Source organism: Phalacrocorax aristotelis, chromosome 5 (assembly GCF_949628215.1).
Source record: "Phalacrocorax aristotelis chromosome 5, bGulAri2.1, whole genome shotgun sequence".
Lineage (NCBI taxonomy): Eukaryota > Metazoa > Chordata > Aves > Suliformes > Phalacrocoracidae > Phalacrocorax > Phalacrocorax aristotelis.
In genome coordinates this window covers 68,454,914-68,475,298 of record NC_134280.1, presented here as the reverse complement: position 1 = coordinate 68,475,298, position 20,385 = coordinate 68,454,914, and the positions used below count along the sequence as shown (strand labels likewise).

The 20,385-nt window shown below is 43.1% G+C and overlaps 1 protein-coding gene across 2 annotated transcripts in view; it reads left to right on the top strand.

Annotated features, from left to right (window-relative positions):
• Positions 1–714: 714 nt before the first annotated feature.
• SHANK2 (SH3 and multiple ankyrin repeat domains 2) overlaps positions 715–20,385 on the top strand; it is a 363,557-nt gene continuing 343,886 nt past the window's right edge. The window contains exons 1-2 of one of the 2 annotated variants that reach the window (XM_075095009.1): positions 715–827; positions 9,762–9,893. The gene's annotated coding sequence lies outside the window, so the exon portion shown is untranslated. Of the gene's footprint in view, positions 828–9,761; positions 9,894–20,385 lie in introns of those variants that run through there. The other variant, XM_075095008.1, reaches the window with a different exon arrangement.

Genomic DNA, 20,385 nt, shown 5'->3' with positions numbered 1-20,385 from the left:
AGGATTTCCCCTCAGCTTGAGATCTGTGGTCCCTGCGCCCACCCCACCCTTGGATCGCCTCATGGGTCGAGCCCGACGCCTTCCGTCCCTCTAGGAAATCAATGTGTCAATAGAAGTTTCTGACTTCTGGCGTCGGCCGTGCAAGTCATCCCTGCTAGCTGTGGAGTTAGCTGTTGGGTGGTTGCCAGCCGGAGCCCCTCAGCAGGCAGCTGCCCTGTGCCTGTGCCCCTGGCTTCAAGGCAGGTAGCACGGCGTTGCTCCGAGGAGGACGCGGTGTCTTGGATGCACCCACCGCGCTGACAGGGTTTGGATCCATCACTGCATCCCCTCAGCGCAAGCAGGGTCAGGCGCGGAGGAAAGGGAGGGGAGCAAGATTAAAAATTAAAAACAAAACAAAACAAGAAAAGTGAGTATGCAGGGATCGGAGGTGGCGGAGCTGCCGGACAGCCCTCCGGGCCCCGGGGACTGACCCAGCCCCGCCGAAAATGCAAGTATCCCGGCGGCACGCCCCTCGCCCTGTTGCTTCCGCGGGGCCGCAGCGGCAGCTGCCGCGCAGGTTACGCGCCCGGCGGTGGGGAGGCGGGCGGGGGGGGCAGCGCCGGGGCCGCCTCTCCCTCCTCTCCCTCGGTCGCGGCGGAGCGGGGCGGGGAGCAGAGCGGAGCGGCCGGGGCAGCGAGGCGGGCACTGCCTCTATGAGCGCGGGGGGCGGCTCCCCGCCTCGGGGAGACGCGGCCCCGCCGAGCCCGGGCAGAGGTGGCGGCGGCCGGGCGTGAGGGGAACGCTGTCCCCGCCGCCCCCTCACGGCTTCCCGCCCCGTCCCGCGACAGGTAGGCACGGGCCGCGGTGGGGTGGGGTGGCTGCTGAGGCGGGGGCCGCAGCCAGCCGGTCTCTCTCGGGGGTCGGTGGCTGGCCCCGCTGGCCCGGAGGCAGGTGAAACGGGGGGGTCTGTGGCGGGGGGCTTCGGCTGCCGCGGCGGGGGGACCCCCTGGAAAGCTGTGAAGCTGAGGCGCCTGCGGGCGGGCTCCCTATCAGCCCCTTGGTTTTGCCGGCGGAGTTCGGTTAGCCCGGCGGGGCGGGCGGGGGATGCCGCTCGGCTGGAGGGCGCCTTCCCGCCCTCGCCGCCGGCTGGGGATGGGAGCGGTGAAGCGGCGGGTTTGGGGGTGCTGAGGTGGGGGGATGAGGGGGGCGTGTGGCTGTGAGGGGGCGGCGGCTGGTCAGGCCGGCTGCAGGCAGGGACCCGGGTCTCAAATACCGGGGGGGGTGGGGTAGGCTGTGGGAGTACAAGTGTATCCTGAGGTTTTTTTTTTTTACATAGAAGAAAAAGGGTCTGGAAGGCAGAAGTAAGCAAAGAAGTAGGAAATGCTAAATCCTCGCTGCTGGGAGCAAAGTGCCCTTCCCTCGCGCTGTATGTATGAGCGTATGAGCGGCAGGCAGAGGAGGGATGAGGTGGGAAAGGGGATCAGGGTATGAGTAGTGGGAAAGTGCTTCCTGAGGGATCCGGGAGTAGTAAAATCACTGGGAAATTCAGTCAGTGGCAAGTGAGTTGTTGGCATGCTTAGTCCAAAGCACCTGTGTAAGTAGGCCTGGCTTTTTAACACGGGAGAAGTCACCAAACCTCCCTGTGAGTAACTGAATACATCAGTGAATTTATTCTTCTCCTGAAAGTTTTTACATCCTTTCCTTTTTAGACCTTCCTTTTCACCTTTCTTGTGGTCTTGGCTCTTTTTAACTCCTCTCGGAACAACCTGCTTTGCTGAAGGGAGTCTCTGTCAGGGGAAAAAAAAAAAAGGTTCTCAAAATAAATGCTATCTTTGTTTAAAGTTATTTGTGGATCAAGGTTGTGACTTAACTGTGAAGTAGCATGGCTCTTCTTTGCTTATATTAAAAATGCAATAACAAGTTAAAATACTTGAAGTCTTGGGAGGTAACGAGGCTGAAATGCAGTTCAGCAGTGTGAGACTTTAATGTAGGTTTTACAGTACCTCATCTCTCATGTGAATAAATATATAATTAGTTGTAGGGCTTTTTTCAGCTTTTACTTTTTTGCTCTATTTGCAGGAAGTACTTCAGGGTAGAGATTATAATTGATAATACTTTTAATCTTTCCAACTTTCTTCCTGAGGTCCACAGGTATGTCTTTAGGTGTTTGTTATGGTATGCTGTGTTATTTTACTGGTACAGAATGTTATTTTAAAACCTGTTGTGTGTTGGTGAGTGGATTAGATTTCCTCTGGACCTGCCTGAATTAGACTTGTGATTGCCTAATTGCCCGTGATTGCCAAGAATGAGAATCAATAAACCACGTTGTCCTTCTAGTCTCATGTTCCTCTTATAACACATTTGTATCACCTAGCACAGTGTGGCCTTAATTTGCTTGTCATTGTGAAACGAAGGATAGAGAATAGTGCTGTGGAGGGAGTAGGGAGATGAAGCAGCAGTGGCTGTTGCCTGGTCTGCCTGGAGCGTGGTCTTCAGGTTTATTAAGGCACTGATGAACACCCCACCTCCCATCTTCAGTGGGGAAACAGAGACTTCCACATCCCCCAGCTTGGAAGTAATAGGAGACAGCAAGAAAATGGGTTAAAGTGTGCATCCACCCTTTGCAGGCTTCCATTCTGTTTAAAAGTTGCAGCTTCAAGTAGTGAACTGCAGTACCTGCTGTTAAATTTTTGGTTCCATTGCTGGATACCACCGCAGGAGTTTTTAGGCTTGCATATGGATTTGAGTGGAAGCTAGCAGGTCCTCAGCATCTCTGAAATGCGGTGAGTTTTAAACACACCTATATGCCTTTCACACCTCCAAGTCCCAGCTGCCCTCCTGGACATGATAGGACATTAGCTTCTCCCATATCTCTGTCTTAAAAATCAAAGAATTCTAGTTAGGCCAAATATGTTAATCCCCCAGAAATCAAATCAGAGTGCAAGCAGAGTGTAGGGAACCAGAGATGTCGTTGGTGCTCCGTCTGAGCTCAATGCCTTGCAGTGGCAGGAGGGGGTGAGCCGGTTAGCCGGATCCGAGTTAGGAGAAGCACTCCCAGTTTTGGAGGAGGAGGCAAAATGGACTCAAAAGGAGTCCCTTGCTGAATAGGGACATCACTTTTCCCAGTCCCAAGTTTGGTGGCCTCTATGATAATACATACATTAGGTATCAGCACCACCCAGGCCTTTGCAATGATTTTCTGCAGCACCTCCAAACTACAGTGCAGCTTTGGCATTTCTTCACTAGCCACAGTTGGTCTCATGGTTTAGAAGAATTAAGCTGAAGAAAGTAGTAGCTGAATTTAGGTAGCCAGGCTTGAAGACTGGCCAAAGGCAGCATTATTCCTGCACACCTTTTCCAGGTGTTTTGCTGTGAAGTAGAATTAAAAGCAGCTGAAGATGTGGCTGAGAGTCAGGGCTATCTGAGAAATTCTTTGTGTTGATTCTGACCAGCTCTTTTGATAGCCCCTGTTTTATCCCACAGCGTTCATGCTTTCTCCTGCTGTTAGGTCCACCAAAAATAATTGTTAATTTCTTCAAGTTGATTCTCCCCTGCCTCTGTCCAAGCTTTTCTCTTTTTCCCCACACTTGTGCTTCTCTGTCTCTCAGCTGAGGTTATTCAAGCTTTCTGTTTTCCTGCAGCTTACAAAATGCTCAGATGCTGTAACCCCTGTGTTACTTCTTAGATCCCCCTCTCAGAAATAGCCCTGGCTCTTTCTTGCTGTGGGCTGCTCGCAGCTGGTGGCCACAGCACTTTCCGAGTAGTTTGCATCTTGGAAATAGTACTTCTCCTCCTTGCACTGTGTTTCTGGGAGTGGGTGGTCCTGTGGCTTTAGCCCTTTAGGATTTGCCTTAGATAAGGTGTCTGCAGGGTATCTGGGATGCGAGGAGGACTGCGAGGCATGGTGCTCCTTCTCCAGATCGGCCAAGAGTGGTCCAAAGAAGAGAAAGTGAATTATGCAGGAGACTCCAATACCTCGATCAAATTTCTTTCTTAAGTTTCATTGGCAGACTTCAATTTCGCTGCTTCTGAGGTCAGACTATTATGTTGGGGGGTTTGATGAGCATTGGCTGTGTAACAGGACTGCGAGTTCCTAGAGAAGCCCCGTAGAGCCTCAGCGTGACGTAGGTCTTCCCATCAAACTAGTTTTCCATTAATTAAAAAAGTATGCACCCTAGATAGCGTGAACTCTTTGATAAGGATAGTAGGGACAACTTATTTATCTTCAGGCTTTCAATACTTTTTTTTGACCTTTGCTTATTTCTTCTGTGTTAGTTATTCATGTCTCTTGCATATATGAAACATCTTTGCTGAAACCTACAGGAGGATCATTGCTCTATTTTCTAATTTCTCAATCGTGTCCTAATCAAAAATGTAAATACATGCATAATGATTTGCATGTCATTAACTTCAGAAAAAAACACTGTCATGCTAAAATCGTGGTTTTTGGAATCTAATTTTCCTGCTTGCCTGAGAAATAGCACCTGGAATTCACAAACCAAGAATTAAAGAAAATGTAAACTACTTTCAGCACTGCTGTTTACTTTCTGCATTTTTCAGTTCAGCTGGGGAAGAACAATCATTTAAAAGTATGGTGATGGTGATTTTTCTAACTGGTTTTTCTCTTCAGTCTTTATACTTCAATAAAAAGCTTCATTGCTTTTTTATTTAAGAATGAACTAACTTAGCATGGTGTATACTTAAGACTCAACTTGCCAGCACCGATCTTGTGATCATTTAGGAACGCAGCATCTAACACATGTTCCAGAAATTTCAGAGAACGTACCTACACCTGTGGACAGGAACTTGCAGATTTTGAGGAATACAGGGAAACCAGGAGAAAATAATGTCATTGGAGCTAGGCAGGCAGTGGAAACCCTGGATTTCAGTTTCCCTAGCACAGAGCTTTGTGTATGAACTGAAAGATCGGGCTGTGAGTCTCTGTGTGGAGCAATCGGTAGACAAGGATACAACACAGGCGCTTTGCCAGCAGTTTACACAAGTGTTTTTGCTTGATGTCAGAGATGCTGAGAATAAAAATTCTTGGGTTCTTGCTTCGTAGTGGAGGTGATTGTCACTGACACCCCAGAGATGCTGAACGTGTGTATTTGACACAGTCATTCTATCTTTAAGAATGACTAGATGAGATTTAATTCATGTTAAAAACCTAGGGTCTGAAATGAGCCCTTGATGAGCATCGTTTGCCCAGAACTCGGGTCTTGTTTTAATAGGCTGCCTTCAAGTCAGAGAGTGTGTAAGCCAGCACAGGGTTACTTTGGATCAGATGCCACAGCGTATAAGGGCTATCCCTATCTGAAAGCGGTCACAGTCTTTGAAAACAGGGTTATCAGCAGTACTGCAAATACTGCGTGCTGCTGGAGTGCATTATACTGTTGGTTTGAAATGCACTTTCTGGATCCCTTAGGAGCAAACAGAAAGTGCCACTTCGTTATTGATGTTGTTATATAGTGGTATAGTTGTTATTGATGATTCAATATAGCAGCTTTAACATGTCTTCTTTCAGGAAGGAGGGGAAAACAGTGTGCAACATTTCTGTTGATACAAATGAAGTCCTACTTATAAATGGTGAGATAAAACATAAGGCAAACTGTGGATCAGATTTTAGTTCAAACTGTATTTGAAAAAGCATTTTGATTTTCTTTGCTATGACACATTTAGCGTATGGTTCTGTCTGGTGTCTGAGATACAGCAGCTGTATTTCATGCTCAACATTGTTTCTAACGACTTTCTGTATTGGAAGTAAACAGTCTATGATCTCCCACTTAAAAAAGCCCAAACAAACCCTTTTTTTGGACACCAGCAAAGTGTTTAGAAGCCAGCTAGGCTACAGTGTCTCTTTGATGGGAAGAAGCACGGGAAAGCAGTGCACCCATGTTCACTCCTGAGCATTTATTCTTGTGTGCAGGGGTCTGTTGTAGCATATGGGGGAATGTGCATTGTGCTCATCAGTGTGAGCGTGCTGCGAGGATCTTGACAGCTATGCGTGGTTGAGCAATGGGATGCTTAATGAGGGGATGCTGAACAATGCAATAAGTGTTGGGCCAACACCTTCTTAGAGCACCAGAGACCATGCCTTTAAAATTAAATAAAATAGGCCAGTGGCTGTTCTCTGTCCCCGAGGCCAAATGGCATGGCACAGCTCCCTCCTGCACACCTGAGCTCGCTTCCTTTCCCAAAAGGAGTGGCGGTGACCAGACTGTCTGTTGGGGACGGAGCCTGGGGTCTCTGAGTGCCCGAGTTGTGCCCATGCACTCACTCTCTGGGATCCCAGGGTGAGCAGGCAAAAAACACGGCAGTGAGAGCGCAGGCAATTAAGAAGCTTAAGCAATCCCTGGCCTACTTTGTTTACTAGTAAAGCTGTAGCCATAATGTTCAGGGCCTATGGCATCATTCTTATGAAATTGTTATTGCACTTTCATGTAGAAGGGGTTGTCGTATATGATTGGTTTAAACCACTTCATTCCTACATTTAGATTCTAAATCTCTCTGCTTTAGGTTTTGGTAACACTGTTGTACTTACCCATGCACACAGGTTCTTTGTTGCAATTTCAGATTGATAGTGCACACGGCCTTTTTGTTTAATTAAACTTTACTGACAAAATATCAGCAGAACAAGTGAGTACTTGACAAAATTTGAAAATTGTAATGAGGATGTAGTCGTTATGGAAATACAGTTCTGGGACTAACATCCTTTCAATTACAAACAGAGGATATTTACTCTGAGTAAATTTTAAAAGCGAACCTCAGAAAGATGGTTAGTTAAATGGTATTTTTATGTTCAACATTGAGACTGTGAAGCTATGAAACCAGCAGTTTAAGCTTTAAAACATAAAGATTAATCACCAGAGTATAACAGAGAACATGTTCAACAGACCTTATTCTGATTATCAAGATAATCCTCCTTTAATTTGTGTTAACACTGCAATATAAATATTTTAAATCATCCAACCATTCTACCTTCATGACTTTTACCATTGGATATGAGAAGAGTCTGTGTATCTTGAATAGTTCGTGACTGCTGCAGATCATCCTCTCCCATTGTTAAGTCTCAGGTAGGGAGATCTCTTTCGTGGTCATTTACAAAGCTGATGATCACTGATGGGTTGTACCAGCTGGAATCAAGCCCAGCTAGAGTACTGAGGGGGAAAAGGTGTAGGCGAGAACAACGAACAAAGACAACAGATATTAAAGAAGCAGAAAAGTCAAGATGGAGAGGAATGACCAGAAGTGAAGCCTATTGCAGTTAAGGCCTTGCATTATGTTAATCATAACCAGGTAGAAGGTGTTTGCTGACCTCAATGTGGGACATATCATCAGTGGAAAAGCAACAAGAAAAGTGTTGGAAAAAGTCCTTGAAATGCCACGGATGTAATCCTTCTCATAAAAGAATCTCTGTTGCTGGCGAAAACTAAAGTCTCTGTTTCCCATCCCATAAGAAATGTAAAATTCCTTCCCAAATTTAACTTTATGTCTTATATACCCTTTGGCTTTCTGCGTTTCTGATTGAACTGGTGTTCAGTTCCTTTGCTAGCTGTAGAAGTCACAGTTAGTCAGTTCTGCAGCTGAAAGTCTATGATGCTGACTTAAGTGTAGAAGTTTCATACTTGCCCCGTCATGGGATACATTTTAAGTGTCTCCTCTTAGAATATATTTTAATAAGAAATCTAGACCAGTCGTCTTGGTAGCTTAAGGTGCCACTGACAGTGCATTGTACGCCAGCTCCAATCTAATTTTGAACCAAAATGTAGGCTATAATTAAACTAGGCATATAACTAAAGAATTTGAGATATGACTTTTGTGGGTACAAAAAGATGCTTTTGTAATGAGAAAAGCCTGTGCTCAGATCCCATCAACCTATTTTAAAAGGAGGGCTGATAGCAGAACCAGTGGTGTGCAGTAGGCTGTTAGCAAATTATGCTGACGTTCCTCATATGAATATTTTGAAAGCAGCTTTTCCAGTGAAAGAGAGTGATGTGAATAGGCTCTGTCACTGGAAACTATGTTGCATTTTGGTTAACAGACACATTTTGGTTAAAATTGTTGTGTATTAACATTTTCCCATTGCCCCACTATTTTCAAATTTTTTACTGACCACTGTAACATGTGGACCTTTTTCTCAATGAATCAAAAAGAGTGCACCGAGTTCCTCTGCCATATAATACCTCTCATGAAGTTATGAAACCAGAGGCACCCCCACCCATGTCATGCCCCACTGCCACACCACAGATGGGGAGGAGGGATCTGACGCCTGCTGTTCTCCTCCTCTCCAGAGAGGGACTTTCAAAAGAGCTGATCTGATGAAAAATGGAGTGTAATAGAACTTGTGCCACTTGCCAGCCTACAGGTTACTCCCAGGACATGTCCTTAACGGCTTAGATGTTAGCAGTAAGAGTAAATTTGAAACTGGCAGGTAACTGACCTGTGGAAAGGTTTCCACAGCTCTTTTAGACCCGCTGCTTTCCAATTAGGTTCCCCTTGCAGCATGCCATCACTGTAGCAAGCTCAGTAATTTGGCCCGTTAATTTAGTCTAGCGTGTGTCTGTAGCCATTATTTCTGAAAATAGATTTTTAAGTACACTAGAAATGATTGTAGCTGTATGAAACATTATGTCTCTCTTAAATGATATCTATCCAATTAGACAGTATTCTCATGGGACATGACTTTGGTGTAGTATACTGTTATTAGTTTTGTTATTATACATTACTTTAATAAGACTGCAGAATGATCCTACCATCAGTGCAGTGGACTGTTCAATTTCTGTCTTCTCCAGGAAATATTAAGATAGGATTTTCTGAAGCATATTATTGCCTGAAAAACATAAGCAAGAAAATGATACCCTTTCCTACTACTGGTAGTCACATGTCTTTTGTTACCCATTGTCTCTTCCTAGGAATAGTAAAAAGAAATGTGACTACTGGCCAATTATTTTTTTTTTAACTTTATCCTTGGTTGATGTATGTATTCTTCAGGAAGAATGTGTTGTATTAACTCCCAGAAGCTGGAACTGCTGTGGGAGCAACAAGAGTTGATGTGTTCCTAAAGACCTTAATTTGGCTCAGTCGTTGCCCCTCCTATCACATACTGATACGCTGTTCAGATTGGATCTGGAAAATTTGAAAATTTTAAAATGAAGTGGTGATGTTTTTTGGTAGGCAAGGCTGTCTACCTGTCTACTGCATGCAATTGCAGTGTATAAGCATGTAATTTGTATTAGGATCAGCAATATGTGTCAGCTGTGGGGTCCTGGAGGGTCCTGAGGGATCCAGGCGAGGACTCAAGCAAAGTGACACCTTTTTGGTTTTTTCACTGCCTGCTATCCTAATAAAGCAGGGCCAGGAACCAAGGCAAAATAGTGGCCTGCACTGAACGGCTTACAGGGCCTTACTGCTTTAAAATACATTTAATTGAGGGTTGGTTTTATTTCACCTATCTTTAGTGGTTTAAGTGCCTTCACTGGTGAATGAAGAATGGCCCTTCTTTCCATGTGGCTCAGCCACCTCTGCCAGGGCGAGTTTCTCTCTCCTGCCTGAGCTTGCAGTGGTGACCGCTTGGCAGGAATGGCAGACCTGGCTGCTGTATCCCATAAACATCTGCATTTATGCTCCAGTGACTCTGGCTTGAGAGGGGGGGATCTGAGGAGCTTCCAGGTGGAAGGCTGGCTGCTGCACTCGCTGTCATCTCCTCTCTAGAATGGGCCTGACCAGCTTGGGAAGTCAACAGCCTGCAGAAATGTAATGCTTTTCCCGTTTCTCACTTTCAGCCCTGTTACATCCGCTCTGATCCATCTACTCCCCATTGGAAAGCACAAGCCCGGCAGGAGGGAGGAGCAGTGTGCAGGCTCGCCTTTGTGGGCACCAGCCGCCGTACGAACGCCGCCGCTGTTGGACACGAGGTAAGGTCATACGGGGGGAGAGGCTTCTCATGTGAGGGTACAGCGATCTCAAGGTCAGTGCTAAATATCACTCCTGGCCTTTCACCCCACAGAAGTTCTCTCACACCTGTGGATGCTGGTTTTTCTCTGTGTTTTTCTTTTTTCTTTTTCCCCTTGGCTCTAAGCCTGGGATTTCTCAACTCCTGTCCTCTGTGTAGTTACAACTGTGTGAGGGATGAGAGCTGATGACAGAGGCAGCCGTCCCTCTTCTCCTGCAGTCTGACCTTTGTTTCAAGGTTTCCTCCAACTCCCGCTGCTGCTGATAGTCGCTGCATACCATCTTTACAGTTTGTCCTCTGATATCTGCCAGCTTACCAGCCTGTAGCTGAGGTGTTATCTGTGCTTTGTAAATACCACAAGCACCACCTGCAAAACTGAAGTAAATTTTACCATTTTTCTGGCTGCTGAAAAAGCACTACAGAAGAAGAACATGTTGGGGTTGTTTTGGCTTTTAAAATGCTCCTGCTGCATGAACCAGAAAAGCGTGTGTCACCTTGCCATCAGCATGGTGTTCACCTGATAGCGAAGACTACCCCTAAACAAATATTTGAAAATGTTTTCATGGAAGAACTGAGCTTTTGCAAATTCTGCTTTTTACTTTGGCCTTTGCACTTTTACAGTCAGGTTTGAAAAGTAGCATTTCTGTATCACTATGAGCGCTGCTTGGCTTGTCAGTCACCTGTAAAACAGAAGTGCAGAATAAACCAATGTGAAATTTTTAGACTTCAAAACCTGTGAAAAACATTTGAGGAGCAAAAGTGTTTATTTTGCCTCCTTTGAGATCCTCAGCTGGTGTCAGCATCTCTGCTGAAGTCAGTTACGTATGCCACCTTAGAGGTGACTAAAAATTGCAGCCGTTAACGCAAAGAGCAGGCACTGTGAAGCAGCCTTTAAATGCCACATGGAAGAACATATATCAAGGTCTCTAAAAGATCCTTAGTACAAAAAAATAGTCTAAGGTAGTTTTTTTTTTTTAACTGCTTGAACTAGATGGTGGCTTTAGCTTTTTAGTTTGGAAATTTGGGATTTTTTTCTTTTTTTTTGTAAACAGTTCATCCTATTGTAATATCTCAGTAAGTAACTATGAATTATAATATTTTCAAAAGTTTCTAGAGTAAGGAGCATCACATATACAAACTTTGAAATATGCCATCTCTGAAAGGCATCTATTCAACTGGTGACCAGAAGAGTGAACAAGATGACTTGTTTTCTAGACCTTTATTTATATTTATAGACCTTTATTTATAGTTATATTTTTATATTGGTTAAGGGATAAGGACTTCAGATTTCCATGTAAATATTACATCTTTCCCCAAATAGTAAAGAAATTCTGCGATTGTAGAATCAGATTCACAGACGCAACACCACAAGAAAATAAAGCTCGGTATTGAAATGAGCAACAATGAATTTAATTCCTGCTTTAGACTTGCTTTCCACTGAGTCTGTGGCATCACATCAGTGGGAGAGCTTGGGTCCCTGTGAGCACTTCTGGCTGATGTGCAAGTCCCCGATTTCCTAAACATCTTACTTTTCAGTGTGCTCCCTATGCTTCACCCACAGATGAACTTTGGCATTTTCTCACAAACTGCACAGACGTTGCATCAGTAGTTGCAAATACAGACAAAAATGCTGGTGCTCCATTAGTACCTAGAGGTGTTAACCAGGTGGGATTTCATCCTGCTGCATACCGTAGAGAACATTGGTTTTGCCTTGAAAGCTGTCTGGCTTGAATGTAATGTAAAAAACCCCAAACCAGCACTAGAACTGTATAATCACTGTGTACAATCCTGCTGTAATAAAATTTGGGTGTGATTTGTTTTCTCAGGGTCTCACATATATATGTGTCACCTATGCCATGGGGAGCTCGGTTGCATACGAACACCTTATGATATACAAGTTGTACTTTTAAAGAATGCTGTTTTTTAATTTCCAGAGCCCTCCATGGGTGTAATTTTGCCAGTTCAAACCATGCTAATGTAAATTTGTATGAAATACTTGAATACTATCGCGTATTTAGAAAAACAGTCCTGTAACCATTGAAGCGAGTTTATTAGGTAACCCGAAGTATAGGCTGCAGGAAAAAAAACCATTTTGTACATTTTTGCTTCATGGCTACCTTGTATACTTGATATTTCTGCCATGTGAAAGTCTGAGAGGCTGGTACAGTGCCTGTCACATCTTGTACTCTACCTGTTGCTGTAAGGGTTATTTGGTTAATGTTTATTTTAGTTTCAGACATCTTAGGGAGCTTGTAAAGTCTGGTCACTGAACGCTTGTAAGAACAAGTAAGAGAGAGCTGCTGGGATATACCTAGGCCTAGTGTATCTTTCTTGGGGGCAGAGAATCAATGCACTAAACACCTCCTTGATGTCCGTTTGGCCCTGATTTGCCTGGTATTCGATCTGCTAAAAGCTTTCTGGCAAATAGTTTATGAAGCTGAGGACGTGTAATGGGATTTATTTTTCTCTGAAGAAATTTATCCCCTGAATGTTACACACTAGTTTTTTTTCTGCTGATGATAATCAGTTAATTGTTTCTTCAGCATTTCTTCATTAATTCACCTGTGTATGTGAGGAAGACCAAAATCACTTGTTCATTAGTGTAAAGCATTTTGCTAAAAGAACATGTAGCCCCAGTGTCCTTTCTGGAGCGAGGATGTACCCAGTACGGACGGGCTACAAAGCCAGGGAGAACTGGTGGTCTGGAACAGGGCGGGGATGTCAATTCCCGCTCTAGTTTCTGAATGTGGATCATTTAATTAATGCACTGGCTGATAATGAGGACACGCCTTTAATTCAGACTTTCTTAAAAAGGACAGAGTGTGGCAAAGTCCAGACAGCCTTGCTGAATTATAATGCTTTCAGAAGCATTAAACTAGTTAAGAAACCTTCTAGGTGCATGGACCAGTTGTTTAGTCGGATGAATGCCAACAGGATGCCTGCGTTCCCTGGCTGGAGCTGCTCAGAGGTAGATGGAGAGGCTACTGGAATTGTCACTTCTGGCAATATGTAAAACTCACTGGGATGCTTGAAATTACATTTCCATGTACTTCTCTTCCATTGCAAAGGTTGTCGTGATTTTTCAGGTCACGATGGAATGTGTTGCCCCGAGGACTGTTCAGTGTGGTCTCCTAAGTAACATCATTAGTGTGGTCTGTCCTTTGTAAAACGCTTGGGTTTCTGTAAAGAGTGTGGTGGCCTAGGAACAGTTGTTTTCAGTTTCTTCAAAAGGTTGAAATGAAATGTGTTTCAAATCCAGTGAAAGTAAAATTGTGTTTATGCAGTTGTGTGCATTGGGACCCCCTTTTTTTTTTAACTATTGCATCCCAAGCCACAGCAATGACAATGATCCCAAAGTCAGGCATTAGTAAGGTACAAGGTTTTTGTGTAGTACATTTAAACCCGAGATCAGAGAAGCATGCAGAAGAAGAGCTTCTGCTGACTTGTAGTTTTACCAAGGTAAATGTTATTTTAGTTCTTCTGGCATACCCCTGAAAAGGAGCTGCAAGCGAAGTTAGGTTGGTTCAATAGGATTTTAGAAATTTTATTATGGTAAAAGAAATGCATAAGTTGGATTTTAGGTTGTCTTACCCAGAGCATTCACATCTACTTTATCCCTTTCCAGGAAAACAAAGCCTTTAACCGCTCTGCATTTCTTATTTACTGGATTACATTCCAGAGTTGCTGTGGAGATTGCAGCTGTAAATGTCATTGGTGGCCATGCGATAAGGGAAGTGTAACCTACCAGAATCTTCCATAAAGGTTTTTTCCCTTTCTCAACAGAAATTTAACAGGCAGTTAAAAGCAGAGGCTGTAAAAACTGTCGGGCCAGGCAAGTATGGGAAAGAGAAAGACAGGGCAGCTATTGCTCAGGGTGGGTGTGGGTGGACAGAGCAGGCCTGGTCTCCTTGCAGAACAGTCCTAGAGCGAGAGGAGCCACAGAGCATTGAAGCTGAAAGTCAAACATTATTTATCATCCTTCGACCTTTCTGGGCTTATACTGACTTAAGGAGAAAGGGTGGTGTGTAGCTACTGGACATTTGCATTAGACCTGGTTATAGGGATTGTCACGAATGCTGGCTGTCCTTTAATAAGCAACAATTCAAATACGTTGGAACTGTACATCATTCACATACTGCTGTGTCATCCTTCTACAGCAAAAGGCCTAACAGGATGCCAATAACTTTGTTTAAAGCGGTTTATATTTTTTTTTTTAATTAGAAAGTCTATATTTGATGATTATCTGATGCTTAGGGAAAGACTTTAAGAATAGGGCAAATATACTGCAATATGTCCCATTCTGGCCTCTGAGCATTTGTGTTTCAGGGGTTTTTTTTAAATCTCAGTAATGTAGCCTGCGTGCAGAACAGTTACCAGGTGAACTCAAGTCAGTACGTGATTTGTTTTCTCAGGGTCTCAGATATCTATGTGTCACCTACACCATGGAGGGCTCGGTTGCAGACCAACACCTGCTCTATTGTGATATACAAGTTGTACTTTTAAAGAATGCTGTTTTTAATTTTGAGAGATCTACATTGTGTTAGGTGTGAACAAGAAGGTCCTGAGAAGAGGACTGAGGGCATCATTTTTCTGCTATGTAAACGCTTAGTGTGGCATAATTCTTTAATACTATATATTGCTGTGTCTCGTGAAGGATGTAGTGGAGTTGGACAAGATACAAAGGGAGAATAGAGAATCTGTGACTTCAGTTTGGAGAGGAGAAGGCTGAATGAGAAAGAACCGAGGTTTTCAAAATCATGAAAGTGGTGGATTAAGTGTATGTGGAACTGTTGTTCATGGCGTTCTGCAACATGAGAGCTAAAACCTGAAACTTCTAGTTGAAATTGGTATATTGGCTTAAAAAGTAAGGTACATTTTTGCACAGTGGATATTGTACTGTGTGGGCTTTGCAGCACGTGACTGCCAAGATGAAGCTTCTAGTAAGTGTAAGAGACTTCTTGGAACAATGCAAAAAAGGTTTCCATTCGTGCTCTCTGAGTGGGACTGGGTTAAATGCAGACCATGACACCTGAATGCTGTTGAACTGGGGAACGTATTGACCTTAGCCTTGCAGTTCTCTGCTTGGTGTGGTGAGGAAACCTGGTCAATGCTGGCAACAAAGCATTGCCAGCAGGACGGCTGTTGGAAGGTGCTTAGGAATTGCGCTTTATTTGGGGAGAAGAGAATCTGATTTTTTTTCCTTCTCTTTCTATGAAACAATGTCTCGATGGATAGCAGATTTTCAAAGCATCTAGGAACTCCAAAAGTACACCTTAGAGCATTATGGGGAAACTCAGTAACCTCTTAATTGAAAACGTTACATTTCAGGTGGGACTTTCACTGATAATGTTATGTTTTAAGCTATTCAAGATATTGTTTGCAAATTGAACATTAGATAATGAGCATAAATAACCAATTTACTAATTATGATGCTAGTAAGTCATTAACAACTGATTCTGTGAGCACTTAGTGATGATATTTAATTCGTGTTGCTTACTATTGTGTTTGCATTTATTGGTACTAATAAGGCATGCAAGCTACTCTTGTGATTTATCTGAAGATTTATCTGAAAAATACTGCTATAAAACTAGTCCTTATTGTTTTCCCCTTGATACTGTTTATTCACTTTTCTGTTTCCTACTAATAATCAAGTAGTTATAATTTCCAGGCCCGTAATTTCCATGGGAGCGTCCTGCGATATTTATGTTCAGAGAATGTTCTCTGTACTCCTTTTCAGCGCTATATTAACTTCTGATTTTCTGTGATCGGTAATGTTATAACGTACATAATACCAATAAGAAAGTATAAAGATATGACTCGTTGGAGCTGAGGTACCGTGTAGACAGCATCCGCTCACGTCGCACTGCTGGCGAGGAAGCTGAAGTGGAGGTGGGAGGTGGGCAGAGAGACACAGAGAAGACTTGCGGTGCAAGGTATGGCCAGACTGGGCCATGGCAGGTGGGCTTAGGCTTATTAACATGGTACCAAAGTAGATTTTGACTAGATAATGTTGGATAGGTTAAATTCGTGGTTCTGCCGTAATGCTCATAGTATCTCTCCCAGCTGAGGCAGTGGGGCGATATCTTTAGAGCCCTTGATGGGTTTTTCTCCAGGAATGCTTTGAACATATGCTGAGTTTCGGTCACTGATGGCAACCTGTGGCAGTGTGTTCTTCAACTTCATGGTGTCTCTTGAGTATTTGAGATTCACTTGCTGTTTCTTACTCCTTTTATTAAAGGAGGTAGTAAGTACTTTGTTTACTTTCTCCAGGCACTCACAATGGTACGTACCTCTCAGTAAAATTTCCCCAGCCTTAAAAAGTTGCAATACATTTTTTCCTTATGTGCATTCTAGCTGTTCTATGTATTTATTTTCTTGGCCAACTTTCTGTATATTTTCTACTTGTACCCTAGCCCTTTCAAGACTGGGAGGAAGCAGAGGAAGACAGGGAAAAAATAGGGCCAGGACCTGCATTTCATGTATTTATGATGTGACTTAATACCTTTTATTTTGTTCTTTATTTCTTCCCTAATATTCTAGTTATTCTTGTGAATGCGGCACATGAAAGTGGCATTTGAAAAATACTGTCTGTCTTGAATGGCAGTTATTAGCTCAATTTCCACTGCTGTATGAGTAGAGCTGGTTTTGCCCATGTCACTTCATATTTATCAACTTCATATTCAATCTGCCATTTTCTTACCCAGTCATCACTTTCTCCTGTTGCTCCCTGCAGCCAGCTTTTTTCCTCCCTTCAGATTTCTCCTAGACCTTCCTGAACATTAAGCTGGAAGCACTCTGAGTGTGATGTAAGTTTTGCTATTTGATGTAGCTCTGTGGACAGCTGGTGATTCCTTCCCTGTAGGAAATAAGACCCAGAGCTGTTCTTTGGAAGAAGAGCTCTCTTGGGAATCCCCCAGGATAGCTTAGAGAGGTCAGACTGCTCAGATCTTACTCTGTGGATGATTGCCAAGAGTAGCTTTTACAGTTATTTTGTGCTCCCTGCTTTTATTTACTACTTCCACGTAGCCAGAAGAGCATACTCGGTCACCTAGAGATTAAGGAATTGCTTAATGGAAGGTTGCACACACATCTTTCAGCGAATGAGTATTTCTGTATTTCACAGGTATAAATGTTCTTCACAGTTCCAGATGCCTTTTTTTTTTTTTTTTTTCTCTCTTTTTAAGTCTGTGGTGCACCTTGCAATTTTAGCTTAGGTCAGGGTGACACTGTGCAGTGTTAGCTTTGCTTAATTCCTGACAGACACACACCTTGTATTTTGAGGGGGAGGAGAGGAAGGGTTGTTTCTGAGATTGCACTTGCATCAAAATACTCTGTTTCTCAGGGAAAGATCACTCAGACAGAGGTTACAACTGCCCTGTGTGTATCAATATTTGAATTCACTTAACGGGCTACATGGCCACATACTGCTTTGGGGCATATTAACATTTATTTTTTCTGCATGGAAGGTCGGTTCCCCACACAGCAATCTACATATTTGTAGAGCTGGTTTAGTGATCTCTAGTAGTTGAGTGTCCTTTTATATATGTATATATATGTATAGATGACATTTTCAGTACCTTATTTTTTGGGGATAATTTTTCTTAGTGCTGTATTATTTCACAGTATTTATGGGGTTAAAGAGACAAGTTTGTGGATAACAAAACTAGGTCACAAGGACAAGACTAATTAACCTGTATATGGGCAGATAATACCAGGGAAAGGAACAAGCTGTTAACAGAAGAAACACGTGACAAAAGGCAGCATGACCCGTATTTGAAAGTTAGGGAAAAATGTATGGGCTTTCTTTTAATTGTATTCCCACTTTCTATATTCTAGACAGACCCAAGCTTGTAAAAATGGAAGACTCTAAATTACATTCGTACTCTGAGTGGGGTTGCAGTGCCAAATAAATCCCCTGTGGAAAAAATAGCGACGTTCTGGGCAGAAGATCCTTACTGGAAAATCCAAACAAACAAAGTGATGCCTGGCGTAACTCCCTTTACTGCAATACGTTACATGAACAAGGATTTTATATCCGTAGCTCACAGAATCACAGAATGGTAGGGGTTGGAAGGGACCTCTGGAGATCATCTTGTCCAACCCCCCTGCAAGGCTCCGATGCTTTGTTGGTATTAATATATGAAGTTCCACTAATGTGCTAATATCTCTGTGGTGATTCAGAGAAGGGACGATATTATTTAATTCTCCACAGAACCCAAGTCAGCAGACCTTAAATTCAATATGATGATAATAAATGGGCCAACTGTGGCATACTCAGCCACGTCTGTCTAGGTGCATAACTAGCAAAAAGGCAAACAAGGCTCACTGGGACAGGGATAGTACTGGCCATGTGAAGGAGGCGCAACTGCAGTGGGGAGATGTACGGTGCAAAGCTGCCTGCCGGAACTCAGCCCCAGTGCAACAGCTTTACTGCAGGGAGGAAATCCAGTGCATTGCTGATACACCAGCCCACAGCTCATGTCTTGGTGTCTGTGACGATATGCAAACACAGGCAACACTAGCGCTGAGATGTTGCGTTTTATGAGGGGGAGTCAGCTTGGCGCAGCTGTGTCTCATGGGTGCTCAACTGGAGACAGCTGGAGTCAAGTGTCCTTTACATACAATGTCAGAGGCTGCCTTCTTAGGGGTTTCTTTTCCTGCTGTAATTGTTTTGTCATGAAAATTTCAGTGTATTTTCAGTCAAAGTAAATAAGCATTGCATATTTGGTTGATTGGCATGGGTTTTATTCATCTAACTTAAGATCTCCACTGAGATTTGTGTACATCTGTCAATTTTATTCTCCTTTCTCCCATCCCTTTTTCAGAGCAGATGTGTTTGCCTGGGAACGGTGACTTCCCTGGGGATGGTGGGGTGTTAATGAGACTCAAAATTGATACCTGGTTGTTTTGAACTGAGATTGTGATCTTAATGCATAGCCTCCATGTGGCTATCCAAAATGTGCAAAGACTTATGAATTTGTAAGTTGTGGAAAGCTTTTATATTCTTCCATGTGTCGTGCTTCCAGTTTCATTGAACCTTGTTTGTTTGCTGTCTGTGTTCATAAGGGAAAGAAGAGAATCCTATTCTAGGGTAAAACCATTTAAAAAATGTATTGTCAGTGCAGATGCCTAAGGTCTGCTTCTGCTCTACATATCTGCTGTGTTAAAGTACATAAATAGGTGTTGTAATATAAATGAGTCTAATCTCATTGAATACTGTCCAATGTATATGGAGATAATCCCATTTAGGCTGCTCAGAGAAAATTCATGGGAATGTTTCGTTACTTGCTATACCTACTTACTCTGTTTAAGTCTCATTTATTGTGAACTGTGTTCATAGCATGTTATGAGGCTCATGTTTTCACGTGTTTTTATTTCCTCATCTGGTGCTCTTCCAGCTTGCCACATTTCACAAGTAAATCCAAGGCTGGATTAGGAAGCTATGTCCCAGATCTGGTTGAATTGAGTGATTGTGTTTGGGGAGGCAAACTTCCTCCAGGAGTCTGCCTGAAATCTGCTACAAGGAAAGGCTCACATGCTGCTCATTTAAAGAGCATCTTTCCCTGTACCGTGTTAATTGAACAAGACAAATGTATCCCTGGTGAACTGGGATAAGCTGAACAACATGCATTTTGATGACCAACATACATGATTTTTCAGTTGTTTGTGGCTTTCACTTTTTCTTGTTTGTTTTGCTTGTAATTTTCTCCACCAAGAGACTGTACACCATCAGATTAATTAGGCCTGATGAATTTCTTGAGATCATGTGGCAGCAGCTCTTAACCTTTGTATATGCACGGTGATTTACTTGCTAAACATTAACAAAATTTTAAATTAGCACAAATGTTTTCTTCATTATTGACATGGCTGTCATAGTATTTTTAGTACGAACAATTTAATCTTCCATGACAGATTGATCAAATGATTTGAAATATAGTGCTGCTTTTTATCTTGCATTTCTATTTTCTTTAAATAGTTCTAGCATGATATAGGCTAGTTTGTTTCTTCTGATAATGGCAAATGTTTTTCTTAACGAAATTTTTAACCCAACTCCCCCAAATATGAACAAGCCTTTTCTCTTACAGCAACCTAAAAATGCTGCAAACACACTGAACCACATGGGAATGGATTGACCTGTGCATTCACACCACTGGAGTCGTAGGCAAGACCTGGCAGTTGAATAATTTATTTCTGAGCAGGTTAGCTCTCCTTGCACACGTCAGCCACAACTCCAGTTTCTCTTCCTTTCATTACTCCACCTTTCATCTCTCTTCACTTACCGTAGCTCAGCCAGGAGAGTTAATAAATTCCTGTCTTTCACTAAAATTCCTGTCTTTAAGAGAATGATGAAGAAGCAGAGGCTGCAACTGCCCTCAGTGATTTGTGATTTATTACTGGGGGGAGTAATCTCTCTCCTGTTGTCAAAACTGTAACAAGTGCTTCCACAATGCAGC